This window comes from Cydia fagiglandana, chromosome 14 (genome assembly GCF_963556715.1).
Source record: "Cydia fagiglandana chromosome 14, ilCydFagi1.1, whole genome shotgun sequence".
In the NCBI taxonomy this organism is placed as follows: Eukaryota; Metazoa; Arthropoda; class Insecta; order Lepidoptera; family Tortricidae; genus Cydia; species Cydia fagiglandana.
This window is the reverse complement of record NC_085945.1, coordinates 8,920,242-8,938,730: the sequence shown is the minus strand read 5'-3', so window position 1 is coordinate 8,938,730 and position 18,489 is coordinate 8,920,242. Positions and strand designations below refer to the sequence as shown.

General features: G+C 35.1%; 1 protein-coding gene across 4 annotated transcripts in view; it reads left to right on the top strand.

Annotated features, from left to right (window-relative positions):
• LOC134670708 (brain tumor protein) overlaps positions 1-18,489 on the top strand; it is a 502,486-nt gene that overhangs the window by 303,601 nt on the left and 180,396 nt on the right. For 2 of the 4 annotated variants that reach the window (XM_063528521.1, XM_063528524.1), the window contains exon 2: positions 13,783-13,826. The exons of the other annotated variants lie outside the window; for them this stretch is intronic. The gene's annotated coding sequence lies outside the window, so the exon portion shown is untranslated. The remainder of the gene's footprint in view (positions 1-13,782; positions 13,827-18,489) is intronic. 4 annotated transcript variants of the gene reach the window in all.

The window sequence follows — 18,489 nt, the reverse complement described above, 5'->3', positions numbered from 1 at the left end:
TACATATCTGATATACACTTGGTACTTACGTTTGACTAAACTGAACTTGAGATTATTTAAACGACAAAATTGTATGAAATTATTTGACAATCTTATAATAAACTTTTCTCAAACATGCAATGAAATATTGATGTTATGTTCCTTATAATAGGCTGCGAAGTATGACGTTTCAGGTGCGGCTAGGACAAAAGGTCGTTAATGGAATTTCATACACATCTTGCAGGCCTAGGCCGGCAAAGTCCTCTTTTTTAATTTTCATTTCACAGATATTTGTGACACAGCATCGTGGCATTAATCCATTAAAAAAAACTAGAGGCAGTATTTGCTTTATGGTTCGTAATGACACTCTGCCACTACGCCTATAAAAAAAAAAACAAAAAACAATGTTTGCTATAATTTGCAGTTTTATTTGTATAAAATCAACATGAACTTAATAAATAATACATTATATAATTTTAAATTATAAATTTAACTACACAAATAAAAACATTTAAAATATTTCATCTAAACGTTAGCGGTAAAACGGTCTACTCAAACACGCGTAGTTATATTTTTTAAATTGTTATGGAGGTAAAGTTGAAAAATATTCATTCTGTTTTATTGGATTTATGGTGCGTTGTTGATTTTTTGACTTTAATATGAGTTCCGACGAAATAATGAAATTAATATTAATTGTAATCGTAGGTGTTGGAATTGGCAGCGTAAGCAGAATTGATTTTAAATAACTTGCAGCCTCTGCCGCCAAGTCAAAGACGAAGTATGTATATGGTTGCTTACGGCAATTTTATTATTTGAGAAACTAAGAAAAATGGCTTACAGTTTATTAGAAACAGTTTTGTGGCATATTTTAAATGAATGTAACTACAAATTCGTCAACACTGTGGAAATTATTCTTATTTACTCCATGCATAAAGCAACGATGTATGTGAAACATGATATCAATATGAAAGACTATGTAAACTTATGTGACGAAAACGACAGTCAGACGGATACAAGGCGAAAAAATCAAAGATACATGAAAATATACGGGTAGTAAAAATACACGACTCGTGTAAAACATACGCGTGATAATGATATAGGTACGTGTTGGTTATATTTTGGGTGTAGTTTACTTTTAGTTTTTTCTATAAATAAAACTTGGGTTTCGTGGATTTTTTATTTTATTTATTTCATTGCATGTTTGAGAAAAGCACTATACATACCTCGGCGGGAAATGGGGTTGCCCGCGCTCAGACCTATCCGGCCTCGCTTCGCTCGGCCGTCTATATGTCTTCGGCCGGCAACCCCTTTTGTCCCGGCCTCTGTAGTAATGTACTATTATTCTGGCCCACTTGAGCTGACATTTAATTTATGAAGATAGAGTTTTGCTTGGAAACTTTTTAAAAATGTAAACGCAAGGAATTATTTTTTGAAAGTTTCGATCCTTAGATACTAATATTGCCCCGTAAGTAGTTGCGTAGTTCTTAAGATAGAGATATATTATGAAGAGGTGTCAAAGGGACATGGAAAGTTATACCTAGTGTTATATATTATACGCAGGTAGGTATAGTAGCATTTAGTTTTTTGTATAACCTTAACATTAGACTACTTTCATATAACTGTGAACATGATGTAGGCGTAATAAATCGGTCATACGCGTATCTTCTTTGTCGTACTACTCACAAAGGCTGTTTAACATAACCCTGATTTATACTTTAGCACACTCGCATCTCACCCAGTTAGTTCGTTTATAAAACAACTTTGTGTTACAGTCCGTATGGTTCAGTTTCCCGTATCAGCAACGCATCATATAGGTTATCCTTGGCACATTTAAAACGCGAAAACAATGTGATTCATATAGTTCTTCCTTATTTATTGCACGAAATTGAACCTTCATGTCTTTATAATAAGAGATTTTGATTGACACTTTAAGGGTAAGGATTGCACGTGTCGACAAAATAAAATTATCGAACAATGGTCCTTGATTTATTTTTAATAAGGAATTAGTGATGCTCAGATATCGGGTGTCTGTCTTTGTCTGATGCTTGGTTTCCTTTGTCTCTGTATGTGTTATGACATGAATCACATGTGCGTAAGGAAATATAACTGTAATATTGATTTAATAATAAGTGGTTTTATTTGATTATTAACTGGTTTTATCTGTGTTTTTTAGTGTTCCGTACAAAACTTTGTTTACGGAACACTTATGGGATCGCTTCGGTCTTGTTTTTTATTTGAATACTTGTTTTTAATAAATAGACATTCGATTGTTTTTAGATGTATTTTTTGTATTATATTTAAGTGCTCTCTACAATCCTGCACCAAACTAATTGTTTACATTGATTGCATGTAAAAATACGCAAGTAAGTATAACGGGTTAGCACTGATTGACTAGCACATTATCTTTTCGCGGATTAGCAAAATAATATTTTGGTTTTGATTCATTGTTTCTGTTTAGTCCAATGGTTGAATGGTTGAATGGGGGAACCTTAAGGAGTTAGGCCCGCCATTTTTACTCTATTAACACTCTCCAAGTTGTAAATAAATAATGCGTCTGTCAGTAGATTCTATTATTTATGTCGGTACCTGTACCTACGTATGTTTTTTTTGTTCTCTCAATTTGTTCAATCAATAATCCCTAAGCCGAACCAGCCGAAACCGCTCTAGAACCGTCTACACAAGTCAAAGCGTGTTCAAATTTCGAAGGAAAAACGACGAGTCAAACCCGTCGTCCGCGATGGAATATTTAAATTACGTCTGCGCCTTAAACAATGGCGAATGACAGCCCGCCCTGCTCTTTGTGATGCTAAAATTAGGGCCCGGGCCCGTTGCTTCGATAAATGCACGTTTCCTTTCCATTCCTGATTCGAATCCGGATTTTGGAATTATCGAGAATGGTGAGCTTATTTAATTCGTTAAGTTTGCAACTAGCCAACGAATTTACTTTAACTAAATTATCTCCATACCAAATCTAAATCGGTTCAGCGGTTTAAGCATGAAGAGGTAACAGATAGACAGTTCCTTTCGCCAGTGTTGCCAACTAGGATTTTGAAAAAATGCTAGACTAATGTCTAGATTAAGCCAAAATTATGTCGAGATTATTGACATATGCTAAAAAAATGCTAAAATATATGTCACTCGAAATTAAACACTTAAAACACATACATTTTTCAAATTTGCCGCCTTTTTCTACTGACAAGATCTGCTTGACCAACTTTATATAGTCCGTCGACGTCCATCCGTCCACAAAAGTCAAAATTCATATGAAAATGTGAACCACATAAGGCGATGGCGCATATTGTTGCTGACAAGTTGGTGCAAATTTGGCTTAGACTAAATTATGCTAAACATATGCCAGATGTTAAATGGAAAATATTGATGACAAAGCAAGTGAAAATATGCATCATTTATGCCAAATAAATTGGCATCATTTATGCCAAGTTGGCAACACTGCCTTTCGCATTTATTATGTAAGTTGGGAATGAGTAGGGATCTAGGGAAGTACCTGCTATTTATCGTATTTATTTAACTCCATTCGTAACATCCCAGCATTGTACAGTTCCTCGGTTATTTTGGTTACCAAATTACAAATTCGCTAATAATTCAATGAAGGGTAGGGTTTGGCCTTGCTTAGTTTCCAGTTTAAGACAATAGTTTGACAGACGGCTCTGTTTCTGAACTGTTTTGTCTGTTACCTGTTTATATTAAATTTATTGTCATTAAATATTGAACTGAAGGCCGTTTCTCCTTTATTATAAAATTAATTTTATGTTAACTCTCTTCTGCACTATTTATTGTAAATATGTATGTATAAACTCTTTATTGTACAAAACACAAAACAAATTTATGGCACAGGATAGGCAGTACAAAGGCGAACTTATCCCTTTAATATGTATTCCGTATTTTTATTTTCTTGTCATATCAAGTGAATGTCTGTCAGATTTATACAAGGCGTTTCGTCTAAGCGTTTTTTATTTTTTTGACGTTTTCTTTTTTCCTTAGATTTTGATAAACTTTGGTAGACAGATAGAGTTCCTCATTCTGTGCAGACCTAATTACTATAATTAGCGCAGTTCACCGTAATATTATGTTTTAAGAATCCTCAACTGACTTACGAAAATATATGGTAATTTCTTATCTCAACGGAAAGATATATAAATGAATTGAAATGAAATGCTTTATTGCCACATAAAAAGTACAAAATATAAACTAAACTGACTTAAACTAACTATTCTAATAATATTAAGTAGTTAGTTATACTTGTTTGTATTTATTACATGCAGAACTAAGTAATAGAAGTTTTTTAAACCACCCAAATTTATCCAAAAATCGGTCCACTTGTGTCATACAATTTCAAGTCATGATAACACTGTAAAAATCAGTCCACTCTTGCTCTCATTGCAATAATAATGTCATTGTACAGCGAGAACGCGGAAAGATGCAGTGAGGAAAATCTAGCATTGCCGTCCGGAACACTAAGATGGGCGTGGATCAATCAGCCTCCATGATCTCAAGCGTCACAGACGCAATCAAGAAAATAATGATGTTACAGTGTTTACAATATAAACGTAGTCTTGCTATTGTACACACACGAGCAGTTAAAATGGATCACATTTGTATGGAGGTATTGGAACATGTGTAACTTCTGGCTGGTGGGCCGCTAGAAGTTACACATATTCAAAGTTACAAGAAAATTCGGAGCATGCAACGGCTATGCTTAGTGTAAGTTTTCCGTAGTTACCCTTCTGAACGGGGGCTATTAGTACCTAAGCATCATTAGATTACAAGTAAAAGGTAGAGTACCTTCGCTTCTTTGTAGGGCACGTCGTTTTACTAATAAGGGTGAGACATTTTGCGATTTAGTCCTGCAGCGCTGGCTATATTTTGAGCCCTAACTTAAAGTAATATTAAAGTCAAATTTTTTTTCGCTTACGAATGCTGTTTTAAGATGTTAATCTTACATTTTGTTTTGTGTCACAGATATTATTTGCTTTTTAAGTTATTTAATAATATGTGGTAATTATTTTTATTTTGAATTATTTTGGAGAAAAGAATATTCGAGAGAAAACATGTAACTGTGTCGCATTTAGGATAGTTTTTTTAATGTGAAAACATAGTTTGTGTCAATTACGTCCATTGCAATCGGATATTATGTCATACTATTCAAAATGACTCAAAAAATAATTAAAGTTAAAATAAATTGCTGACGTCGCATTTAATCGTATCAATATGTACATTACATGTTTTTGTGTCTTATTGAGGCACAGCTTCATAAGATTTTTAATAATTTTGTTCTAACAGGCTATTACCATAACAAAAGAATATTAAGGTTACTAGAGTTCACACCTTATTAATATAAAAGGCGGGATAAATAAGAAATATGAATTTGTGTCAGTTTCATCCATTGCATAAACAAATAATACAAAAATAATGTTCGCGTTCATACGACGTTAGCGGGTGGCTCTTAACGAGCAACGCGGGCCGTGCACGGGGAGCGGGCGCGGCGGGTGCGGCGCGACCTTGGCGTGGCGGCGGGTAAGGGCCTCTCTCTAAAAACCACACGTTGCGTGCGCAACGCATGTTTACTTCGCCTGCGCGCCAAATTAACGCAACTTATGCAAAGTTATACTACTACAAAGAGAACTTATAGATATTGTACATTATGTCACCATTTAGCAAAATAACTGTAAGTGTGTAAGTAAGAAAGAGAATTAAGGTCTGTTTATATCTATACACATTGAGAATGTGAAATTCCTCTTTGACATTCGTTACGTAATGTTGATTAACAAATATGCGACATATCCATCCTGAGGGCCTACCGCGAACATCGCAATTCGCAAATTGCGGACATCTTTCTCTGTCACTTTTATTACGTCTAATTGGAGTAACAGAAAGAGTTCGCAATTTACAAACTTTAGTGTTCACGGTTACGCATCATATATGTACTTGTGACAATGACAGGGAAAAGGTACCACTTGAGTAAAATTTGCTTATTAATGCCGTGACTTGAGGTAACTTTCATTCTTTGATAACAATATTACTTCTTGAACTTAATTTATATTAATGTTATTAATATTTTGATTTCTATATCTAATTATCTAATCAAGTCTAACTTCAATATATCTTAATTATATGGACTAATAAATTTTAATATAAACATTTTTTTTTTCATTATAAATAGCACAAACCAGTCTTTTTAAATTTTTTAAATATTTTTTGGTTTTTAAACAATATGTCCATTTGTCCAGCTAACCTGGTTATACTTAACGTAAATTATGCACATTATTTTTTTAATGTATTTTTTTGTTCTTAGCATTTTTTACAATAGATATTATTAATTACACGTATTGAGGCTACTTAAAGCCTGTTTATTCTTATGTTTTGAATACATTTACCTTAAATAATAATTACCAACACTTTTGATAGTTCAAGCTTCTTGGATAATACCTTTGGGTTCAATTGGCGTAAAGGACATTTTGGCGAAAATAAGTTATATCCACTACCGTAGCCTCAAAGGGCTTAACTGACAAAACGTGATTTTCCAGGAGAGCCAAAAATCAGTTTTGTTTTGAGAAAAAAATCAGACACTTTTGTTTGTTTGAATTAACTGATGCCTGTATGTGGCTTATTCCTAATTTTTTGAGGTCTTTTAAACTGATTTCTTGAATACAATGCTTATTTACGAAAATAGCATGTCCGTTACGCCAAACAACACGACTATTTTTAAAAAGGCGTCCCTTACGCCTCTTCTTTGCAATATTGGCAACATGCATTTAGGGAACACTATAGTTCTAGTACTATACTTTACATTTTTTTTCCGAAAAATTATAGAGATGTATTCACTGTCAAGTTTTCCCCATTTTTGTTATTTTGGATACTTAAACGTGGAAAAGGTCGTTTTCTTAGCCACAAAAACAATGTTTTTTTTTATTTGTTTATATTACTTCAAGTATATTAATTTAATTTAATTTGGTAGGTGAGAAGAGATCTCTGCTAAAAACAATTGAAAATCGAAGGAGAAACATGTTGGGGCACATGATACGTCACGATACTTACATAAACTCTATAATTGAAGGCAGAATAGAAGAACAGAAAGGCAGAGGAAGACCGAGACGTGCATATATTGACCAGGCCAATGAGAAAATTAATGTAGTGACGTGACGCATCAGGAGTTCAAAACAGAGTGGCAGAGAAAAGATCGGAATGGCGAATACTCCACCGACAAGAGCGAGGCCACTATGAAGTATTTGAACAAATTAAATTGAAGTATTATTATTATACATTTACCCTCAATAATAATTACCAACACTTTTGATAGTTCAAGCTTCTTGGATAATATATCGACTACCGTAGGCTCAAAGGGCTTAACTGACAAAACGCGATTTTTCAGGAGAGCCAAAAAACCTTTTTGTTTGAGGAAAAAAATCAGACCTTTTTTGTTTGTTTGAATAAACTAATGCCTGTATGTGGCTTATTCCTAACTTATTGAGGTCTTTTAAACTGATTTCTTGAACTTACAATACAATGCTTATTAACGAGAATAGCATGTCTGTTACGCAAAAAAACACGACTGTTTTTAAGAAGGGCGTCCCTTACGTCTCTTCTTTATTGTTTATCTTATTAGAAAAAGGGCGTAATGTACTAAACTTTAAACTGTTTTAGTACCATTTGGCGTAATTCCAATAATTTCGTTGCAATATTGCCAATATTGCTACTACTTGCATTTAGGGAACACTATACTTTATAAGTTTGTAAAAGCCACTAGAGTTATGTTAGAGATGTATTAAGTACCTGTAACTTAATTGAATTATGTATGTACTTATGTTTGCTACACCCTATTCAGGGTCCATGTGATACCATAAGAAATGTAAATACCACCTAAAAATGTACCATGGAAGCAAGAAATAAATGAATACTGAATACTGAATACTTCTAAGTACTTACTATAATTTACATTTTTGTTCCGAAAAAATATAGAGATTCACTGTTAAGTTTTTCCACGTTTTTGTTATTTTGAATACTTAAACGTGGAAAAGGTCGTTTTCTTAGCCACTAAAACAATGTTTTATTTATTTGTTTAGGTATATTACTTCAACAGAATCACTGCTGTCCTACCATTGATGTATATATTGATATACAACAATTTCTAACAAATTAATTTAACTATAGAAAGTATTATGCGTTATTTCTGTTTGTAATGTTAATTATATTATAAATTTTACTTTTACATACTAAAATACTATTAAATAGTAGTTTAGAAATTTCATAAGCCTATTCAGTAAAACTTAATGAATAGATCGCATATTTATGACATTACATTAGAGTAGAAAAAGGCCAGGCTTACGTACTTCTATGGATTTAAATGCAAAGGTTAATTTAACTAAACAGTAACTTTCATAAGGGTAATCCTGTAAATTAGGGTTTAAACAAAAAAGTATTAATGATACGTTTTAATCAATAGGTATTACCAATGACCCAGTCACAAACAAAACTAAAAGTTATCAGTCTTACCTTAATTAAACGCCATAATTATCATTTGAATATAGTCATGTTTTATTATTTCCATAAAACTGATGAAAAAGTACCCACTAAATTGTTTAAATGTAGTAACCCTATAAATAAAGCAATGAGCACATGAGCAGGTAATGCAAGTACCTACTTAATAAAAAAATTCACAAGGAAAGTATAACTAGCTCATCCCACTTAAACACAAAAAAACAACAATTATAAACCCGAAATTATACATAGTATGGGGGCGTATCTCGTACATTGAATTATCTAACACTCGTGTAAACATCCATTAGTTGTGGGCGTAACGTACATTTAGCACTCAAAAAGCGCACAGAGGCGTAACGGACAAAAAATTACCACATGTTTATTTAATAAAATTTCCGATGCAAAAGACATCCACGCAAATCGTACACAAAGTTGGGAGTTACGCCAAAATGTCTCACAAAATTGTTTTGAATTGGCAGATACGGCCAAATGCGTTGGAAAATTGTGTTCAAGCATTGATTTTTCATAGTGCCGGACATTTTTTTCAAGTTATCGAGACGTTAAATAATACTATTCGATAGAAAAAAAATACTGAGTATAACTGCATTTTCGCAATTTTGTGCCTTACGCCCTTTGAGCCTACGGTAGTCGTTATATACAGTTTTGTTCAGAATTCCAAGCGCTTTCGTTTGATATCTTTTAAAAAGTTGCCTTTACGACCCAATTTTTGCACTATGAGCTTGCAAAAACAGCTTATCTCAATGGTAAATTACCAGTTATAAATTAGAAATATGGATATTATCGTAAAGGTTACCGCTATAAATATTGTTGTAAATGACTTACATGTGTTTTGTCGTCCTTTAAGCCCTTCATTTGTCTTGATGATTTTTCATATCGTATCTCGTATGGTCAATATGGTCATAAAGGACATATTATACTACATATTGATATTATTTTACTTGCCCTTTTGCGGAGGAAACTGCGGGCTGCTGGGGTGCTGACGCGAAACAATTTGTGCGTGACATAGGCAAAAGGGAGAGGATCCCCACTCTGAATCTTTTCTGGTGCAGAGGCTGTCCATAGCCATCCAGCGGGGTAATGCCGTGAGTATTGGGCACTTTTGCACCGGAAGCGATAAAGAACGGGTTTGACTAATAGTTACTGTGTAATTATTTTTAAGATGTCAAATTCCTATGTATGAAAATTTTAATAAACAAAGTTCTTAGGATTTGAGATACTATACTATTATAACTCTAATCGGGATATACCTGGCATAATCAACTACCGTTTGATACATTTTTAAGCTTCGTAACAGTAAATTATGCTGAGAAAAGTTAACATGTGTACCGTGACTGGTAACTAATACACCCCGAATTTGGAATAAAATAGTCTGATAACGTCTCTTACGTCCCCCTAATAAACAAGATTCACTAAATTATCAAAAATTTCATGGGCGTAAAGGACATTCATAGTGTTTTTGACCAATTTTAAAGGAAATTAACTTTTTTCGTATTTAATTTATAGATATGATTGCTAATTCAGGTTAAAGAGACTAACATTTTAAGTACTTTTCCAATACACATTAAAAACATAGCTCGATAAACCACAAAAATATATTATAAACATTTTTTAAAAAATGCAGTTTTTCGCGTCTCCTGAAAAGTAGCATTTTGTCCTTTACGCCAATTGAACCAAAAGGTATCGTAATAATATATATTACTAAAATTAATAAAATCAGTCTTTATATTATGTATCAACTAGGTACATATTATAGTTGCACATGCAAGTGCAAATATTTTTATTGCATTCAATTCATGCTATGTTGTGGGGGGCGTGGCTAACGATAATCGCAAGCCAACATTTTTTCTCATAATTATACCAACCCGGTGGAGCCCGTAATATCACCAAAATAATTAAAACAATTATATTCTGCTCCTCAAACGAACATACTTTTTTGTTCAATAACTTTTATAATTTATGAAGTCTTGTATTCAATGTACATCATCATCATTATAATTGACGTTGCTTGCCAGGCTTTATACATCACAAAATTAGCAATACATTGCGTCTTAAAATAATCTTAAAAAGTGTTCTAAATATCGAATAAAAGTTATTTTTAAAAGTCGCTGATGTGACATTCTCATTCAAAAGGTAGGGACCACTTTGTCGTTTACCATAAAGAGGAAACTTTATTGTATCTTTATACAAATAACCTGTCAGAGAGTCCTTATGGCAAGGATAAAGTGGTACCTTTTGATTGCGAACTTCACGAATGTTGGTCAGTATGAGGAGCCTATGAAAAGATGCCTCCGAATGAAATAAATACACTGTAATGGCTCCTCTACACGATGGGCCAATGCCGGCCACTCCAAGGGACGCATTTATGCGTTAGAGGGAGCAAGTGATATTGCTATCTCATTCTACCGCATGGCTGCGTTCCTTGGAGTGGCCGGCGTTGGCCCATCGGATAGAGAAGCCATAATGTTCATCTAACAAGCACCCTACCCGCGTAGGTAGCCTTCCCCGCGTACGCCGTTCATGCAAAGTTTTATTTTGCCAAATAGTAAAAAACCGTGGTTGAAAATGACCCAAATTATGAATGTTGTCTCGATGTGGCATTATAATAATGTAGACGTAAACTTAATAACATGAATTTTTTTTTGTGGCAGATACTTGATTTTTATAAGAAAAAAAAATATTAAAAATAAAAGCGGTGGATGAATTTGACACACATTTGTTTGAATAACATATTATAATATCCTGTGAAGTAAAACACTTCACTTACCGACTATAATTTTATTTTAGGCATTTTAGGTTCACTATTAGGTATTTATTAAATGTCATTATACCCGTGGATGAAAATGACACAAAATGCGTGTGTATGTCGGAAGCCACTTCGCTTTTACAGGGAAACAAAGAATTTCATCTCGAATATTGTTTTTACCGAATGCTGTTTAAAAAAAGAAATACCTAAATTTCTACCTAAGCAAATACCTAGGATGACACAAATTATTATTATTAGGTTTAGTATGTGGTCTGGAAACTATATGTAAAAAATAAGCAACATTAATAATCTTATAACTTCAAAAGTTATTGCTACCGGACTAATTGCAGACTCCGAGTTGCGACAATATCAAATAGGTACGGAACTTGAAAGGGGTCAATTTATTCCCGAAAATGTGAAATTGTGGTTATATTTATTACATTGTAGTCAAATACGTATAAAATGGAAATAACTATATAATGTTTGACATATTTGTGACGCTTTGGCTTGTTAGCTGTAAGTTACAAATGTAAATATAAAAAATATATATTTTCTGCAATTGAGTACGAATCCATTCTTGTTAGTTCACGGTTCTCAAACTGTGTGGTCACGAGGTAGATCTGATAAAGTTCAAGCGCCTCGGATGATGTCATTACAATGATGTTGTTTCATTGTAACTAGTCGAATACGGATACGGCTGTCATATACCTATTTACGTACCTACCTATTATTGTATTCAGCCAGTAATACAAATATACATAGTAATAATACCTATTACAAACCGCGAAAGAAAGGTTTTATTCCGGTAATCATCCCTTAACGTCTGGTGAAATGGTGTGTGGAATTTACTATGGAAGTGGTATTATAATTATTATAAAATACTAATTCCATGCGGATGAAGTCGCGGGCAGAAGCTAGTAAGAGAGAGAGAGAGGGAGTAAGAGATTTTTTTATTTAACACCACCATTTAACAGTTTCTTTATTCATATAGATGGTACAAAACATGTCAACAATGAATAAAAATAACTTAAAATTAAACTAAATACAAACTATTCTAAAATAAAATAAAACTAATCTAAACTAAATCAAAAAAACCGGGCAAGTGCGAGTCGGACTCGCGCACGAAGGGTTCCGTACATAATGCAAAAAAAAACAAAAAAAAGCAAAAAAAAAAACGGTCACCCATCCAAGTACTGACCACTCCCGACGTTGCTTAACTTTTGTCAAAAATCACGTTTGTTGTATGGGAGCCCCATTTAATTCTTTATTTAATTCTGTTTTTAGTATTTGTTGTTATAGCGGCAACAGAAATACATCATCTGTGAAAATTTCAACTGTCTAGCTATCACGGTTCGTGAGATACAGCCTGGTGACAGACGGACGGACGGACGGACAGCGAAGTCTTAGTAATAGGGTCCCGTTTTACCCTTTGCGTACGGAACCCTAAAAAGGCCCTTGTGGCAAGGTCTCCAAGATGCTGGCAGCGTTACCCCCGCTGAACTGCCAGACCGAAGCGTTCAGCGAGGTAACTGCCAGCTCTTGGGTCCCCAGTTGCGCCCCTGAGTCTCTTTGAAAGGTCTCCAAAGAGACTCAGGGCGCCAGGACCCCACGGACCCAGGGTCTCGACGCCGAAAGGAACAAAAATGTATTCGGCACCGAGACCGCGATACTTCCCAACCTTTGACAGTTTACATTTATACGTTGACATTGACAATAAAAAACAGCGTGATGCTAAAAACAGCGTGATGCTACAAGTACAATATTTAAAAATAAAAACTAGGAGCCTATCAGGCTCCTAGAAACATATAAATTTTACAAGACTGGCGCATACCGGGTGTGGCCTGTAATATGAGCAAAAAATTTAACTGTAGGCTGTACTCCTCATACTGACCAAGATTTGTTTAGCGACTTTAAAAAATAACTTGTGGTTTGATTTTTAATACACTTTAAAATTTATTCTAAGACGCAATGTATTGCGAATTTTGTTGTTTATAAGGCGTGACAAGCAACGTCAATCACAATGATATAGCGTGGCGATGTCGTCCATTGAAGATAATATTTATTTTGTATGAAAAATAGGGAGTCTAAAAACTTCATAATTTTTAAAAGTTGTTGAACAAAAGTGTCACCGTTTGAGGAGTACAATCTATGTTTTAATTATTTGCTCGTGTTACAGGCCACACCCAGTATAACGCCTATGTCACTCGACATCAAGAGTTTACATATACAGTGCTTGAATATTGAACATCAACACTTAACTTTTCGATGAGTATACGAAATCTATCGCGAGGAAACAAATAAATGCGACGTTCCACGGTAAAAGTACACATAGCGCCGCAATAATATTGGAGCGGCGTTAATAATAGCGTAAGCGCCAACCGCCATAAGGTGCCTTTACCCGTGGGACGTCACAAATGACGAGTATCCTGAGGAAACCATACAGCTGCGAATAAAGATGTTCAATTTTATTTATAGCTGTGTGTGTTTTTTTATAGTTATTATTCAGCTAAATTAGATATTAATTGTGTATGTTTTGTTTACAGGTACTTATTGAAACTCTACTGAAGGACTTCATATGTTTATTAAGGTAACTATTATTTTAATATTGTAACTATCACTAAGAAATATCCTGATTAATATGTAAAAGTACGCATAGAAACTTTGCCCAGAGGCTAACAACACTTTGTACTTATATCTGTGACGTTCCATGAGTAAAGGTACCTTATGGCGGCCGGCGCTTACGTCATTATTAACGCATCCCAATACTAATGAGGTACTACGCGACGTAAGCGACAACCGCCATAAGGTACTTTTACCCGTGGAACGTCACATATGTGACGTTCCACGGCAAAAGGTACCTTATGGCGGCTGGCGCTTACGTCAGATAGCGCCGCAATAATATTGGAGCGGCGTTAACAATAGCGTACGCGCCAACCGCCATAAAGTACCTTTACTGTGGGACGTCACATATGTGTATGTAAATTATGTTACTAGATAAACTCCCACGCTAACATTGTCTTACAGACTTGCACAATTGTTGCACTCACGTGACTTACCTTAACTGAGGTATCAATCGTGTGAACTGCTGTTACGTCAAATGCTACGTAAGAACGGTACACGGTGTATGAACAGGGCAGTCACAATACTCTTAGAGCGATGGCCGTTCCTTTGAAAACTATGAATAACGAGGGCCAAAACATTCGCCTTAAATATTTATAGATAGATAGATGATACTCTACACCGGCACATTTCAGTAACAGATACAATTTAGGAGAAAACAATTGAGTAAAGATAGAGGCAGACAAAAGGCGGTCTTATCGCTAAAGAGCGATCTCTTCTAGACAACATTTGGGTAGCGGCTTCGGGTATAATGCGTTGGGTATTCATCAAGTGAAAAATAATTTGTTTTACAGAATTTAGTTTTTGTGCAACTGTCTCTACAAAACAAAAGTATTTCTGGTCTTGAATACATGTAAGAAATGGATATGTGAGGTATAGCGTCAGACATAGGAAAAAAGTAAACTATGTAAGTAAGGAATGGTTATTTTTGAAACTGACAACATAACGCTCATAGGTACCTACTTTTAAAAATAGCTTACCAAAACAAGTTTTACTTTTCTACGCGCCTTGGGTATTATTATATATGTGACATTAAGAATATTATTCGTATGTCAATAAATACTTAAGACGGGTTTATAGATCAAACGACTCTTTGACAAGCATAACATTTCATCTAGCCATTTTTACTCGACGAAGTAAGTTTACTTGACTTTGTTGTTTCCGAACGTTTCTTCAAACTGATGTACACAGTGTTGCCAACTCGGATTTTGAAAAAATGCTAGGCTTATGTCTAGATTGTGCCAAAATTAGCCAAAGTTTTTTGAAATATGCTAAAAAAAATGCTAAAATGCCAACTTTAAATTAGATACTTAATACACATACATTTTTCAAATTTGCCGCCTTTTTCTACTGACAAGATTTGCTTGGCCGACTTTATATAATCCGTCGACGTCCATCCGTCCACAAAAGTCAAAATTCATATGAAAATATGAACCACATAAGGCGATGGCGCATATTGTTGCTGCCAATTTGGTGCAAACTTGGCTTAGACTAAATTATGCTAAAAAATATGCCAGATGCTAAATGGAAAATTTTGGTGCCAAAGCAAGTGAAAATATGCCAGATCTGGCATCAATTATGCCAAGTTGGCAACACTGGATGTACAGCACACAACACACGTGCATATTAAGTTGTTTAAAAACTCGGAGGTTCACGCACTCTTCAAGTTCGTTTTTTGCCCGTCGATGTGTCAACGACATTAGGCGGAAACACGGCTTGTTGGCATGGCGTCATTTGGTCGGTTTTCTAGTTTACTTGCAAAAACAATTGACGATCGACCTTCAGGGGTGCACGAACTTGGCTGCCCATTTTCACAGAAAAAAACAGGTTTACTCATGATACTGTGTGAGCTTATCAGATGTGTCTAAGACAATTGTAAAGCAGCGTCTAGACGGCTGTAACGTGTAATGTAATGAATCGTGTAATGTAGCACAAATTCCGCGTGTGGACCTGTCAACGGCACTACGAGCATTAAGGCCCTAGTACACAATGGGCCATCGCCGGCCATTCCAAGGGACGCATTTATGCGTTAGAGGGAGCAAGTGATATTGCTATCTCATTCTACCGCATGGCTGCGTCCCTTGGAGTGGCCGGCAATGGCCCATGTACTGGGGCCTTGACATGTAACGCTCGTGCCGCATCCATCGCCTGTCGGTTATTAGCGCGCGTCCACACGTTGACACTGTATTACACGTAATCTTACATTACACGTTACACTAGGGTTGCCAACTTTTTTTTGGTGGAATATAGTATTTTCCAGAATAAGGCATCTAAAATATAGTACATTTCAAAAAATATAGTACTTTTAGATAAAATACTAAAATATGTTTAATATAAGTGTAATATATGTTCAATCGGAAATATAGTATTTTAGCGTACTATATATTTTTCCAAAAGTATATAGTATAGAGAGTCAAAATATAGTACAATACTATATAATATAGTACAGTTGGAAACCCTACGTTACACCCGTCTGGATCCGGCTTAATACAACTACGTCTTAGTGATGTTTACTGTGACTAAAACAATTGGGGCTCATAATAGATGTTACACCAATATTATGATATAATAGGTCTCGATGAGAGTTCATGTATCGTGTGGGTTTCCAATCACAACGCACTAAATGTTAACATACCCCGGTTTGACAGGATTAGTAACAATTGTGACCCTCGTTATAAACGTTTTTATAAACTTTGTATGTGTATTATTAGGTATATATTTTTATTTCTCAACTTCTATCACTGACTGCATCACCTACTCACATTACTTGTTTTTTTTTCCACTACCCTAAGGTTGTCTGGAAGAGATCGCTCTTTAGACATAAGACCGCCTTGTTGTCTAGCATAGTTTAAGTTATGCTTAGTTTGTATATCATGTTCTTTTTCATATTGGTGAGCAATAAAGAATATTAAATTTGCCTACTTGCAAAGCTTTTTCATTTATTCATTGACATTGATTCAAGTCACTCTAACAAAAGTTTAAAATTACATGAAATACAAATTTAATTAATATGATTGTATCTAATCACGAATATAATATTTTAGAACGCAAAATGTTCTTATTAAATTCAAGTTTCTGACCTTGGCAGCCCACCACGTCGTTGTCAGATACTTGGAAAACTATGAATATTTCGAATCTTTGTTTTAATTTTGACGATTTTCTCTTTTTAATTATTACTAATAGTGTAGTTTTTAGGGTTCCGTACCCAAAGGGTAAAACGGGACCCTATTACTAAGACTTCGCTGTCCGTCCGTCCGTCCGTCCGTCCGTCCGTCCGTCCGTCCGTCTGTCACCAGGCTGTATCTCACGAACCGTGATAGCTAGACAGTTGAAATTTTCACAGATGATGTATTTCTGTTGCCGCCATAACAACAAATACTAAAAACAGAATAAAATAAAGATTTAAATGGGGCTCCCATACAACAAACGTGATTTTTGACCAAAGTTAAGCAACGTCGGGAGTGGTCAGTACTTGGATGGGTGACCGTACTGACCGTTTTTTTCTTGTTTTTTTTTCTTTGTTTTTTTTTTTGCATTATGGTACGGAACCCTTCGTGCGCGAGTCCGACTCACACTTGCCCGGTTTTTAATAAAAATATTAATGTAAACTGTAAACGACTAACTTTTTAGTACTTACTCGTAATTGAAACAACTCAACATATGGTCACAGCTCATCTTTCAAATCCACTGATAATATATTATTACCTATCCAAAGCCTTGTTATAAACTGAAATAATATAATAATATCTTCTGAAAATGGAGCATTCCATGAAATCGTCTACCATTTGTCCCGTACAAACGCGATTTTCTGAAGACTTTCAGGTACAAGAGTTTCCTTTTCTATGACGAATGGTCAAAAATATGCGCTGAAAAATAATTGGCTACTTTAAATGCCGAAAAAGAAGTCGCAATACAGGAAATAAAATGCGTTTGTACGGGACAGCCCGTGGAATGCTCCAAATAATTTAATTTGTTCGAATACTTCTAATAGCAAAGCCTTGTAGTCTGAACACTCGGAACTATTAGCCCATATATCCCACAGTAATCTATTCAAGTACATTACTAATTATACAACAGCGTCTAATATTTCACAGTACTAAAATTAACTTGCAATCCGGGCGATAGCTATGACTATCGAATTACATTTAACATGTCATAGCTTACTGTAACAGCGCACGCACTGAGTAATAAAACGCTAATTTAAGTTATTTGCATTTATTAGTAGTGTCCGACCGTAATCGAGTGTATTACCGAAATCAAACCTTTTATAGACGTTTACATCAATCATCTTTGGTGTTCTTCATATTCTTATATGGCGCAGAGACGTGGACCTTAAAGAAAGCCGACCGTGACCGCATTGATGCTTTTGAGATGTGGTGCTGGCGCAGGATGCTGGGGATTCCCTGGACAGCACATCGCACCAACGTATCGATTCTTCAGGAGCTCAAGATCCAGACGAGGCTTTCTACCACCTGCCTACGAAGGATTCTGGAGTACTTCGGACACATAGCCAGGAAAAGCAGCGATAATCTCGAAAAATTAGTGGTCACTGGCAAAGTGGAAGGAAACAGACCTAGGGGCAGAAGCCCGATACGTTGGACTGACCAGGTTCGCGCCACCCTCGACACCAC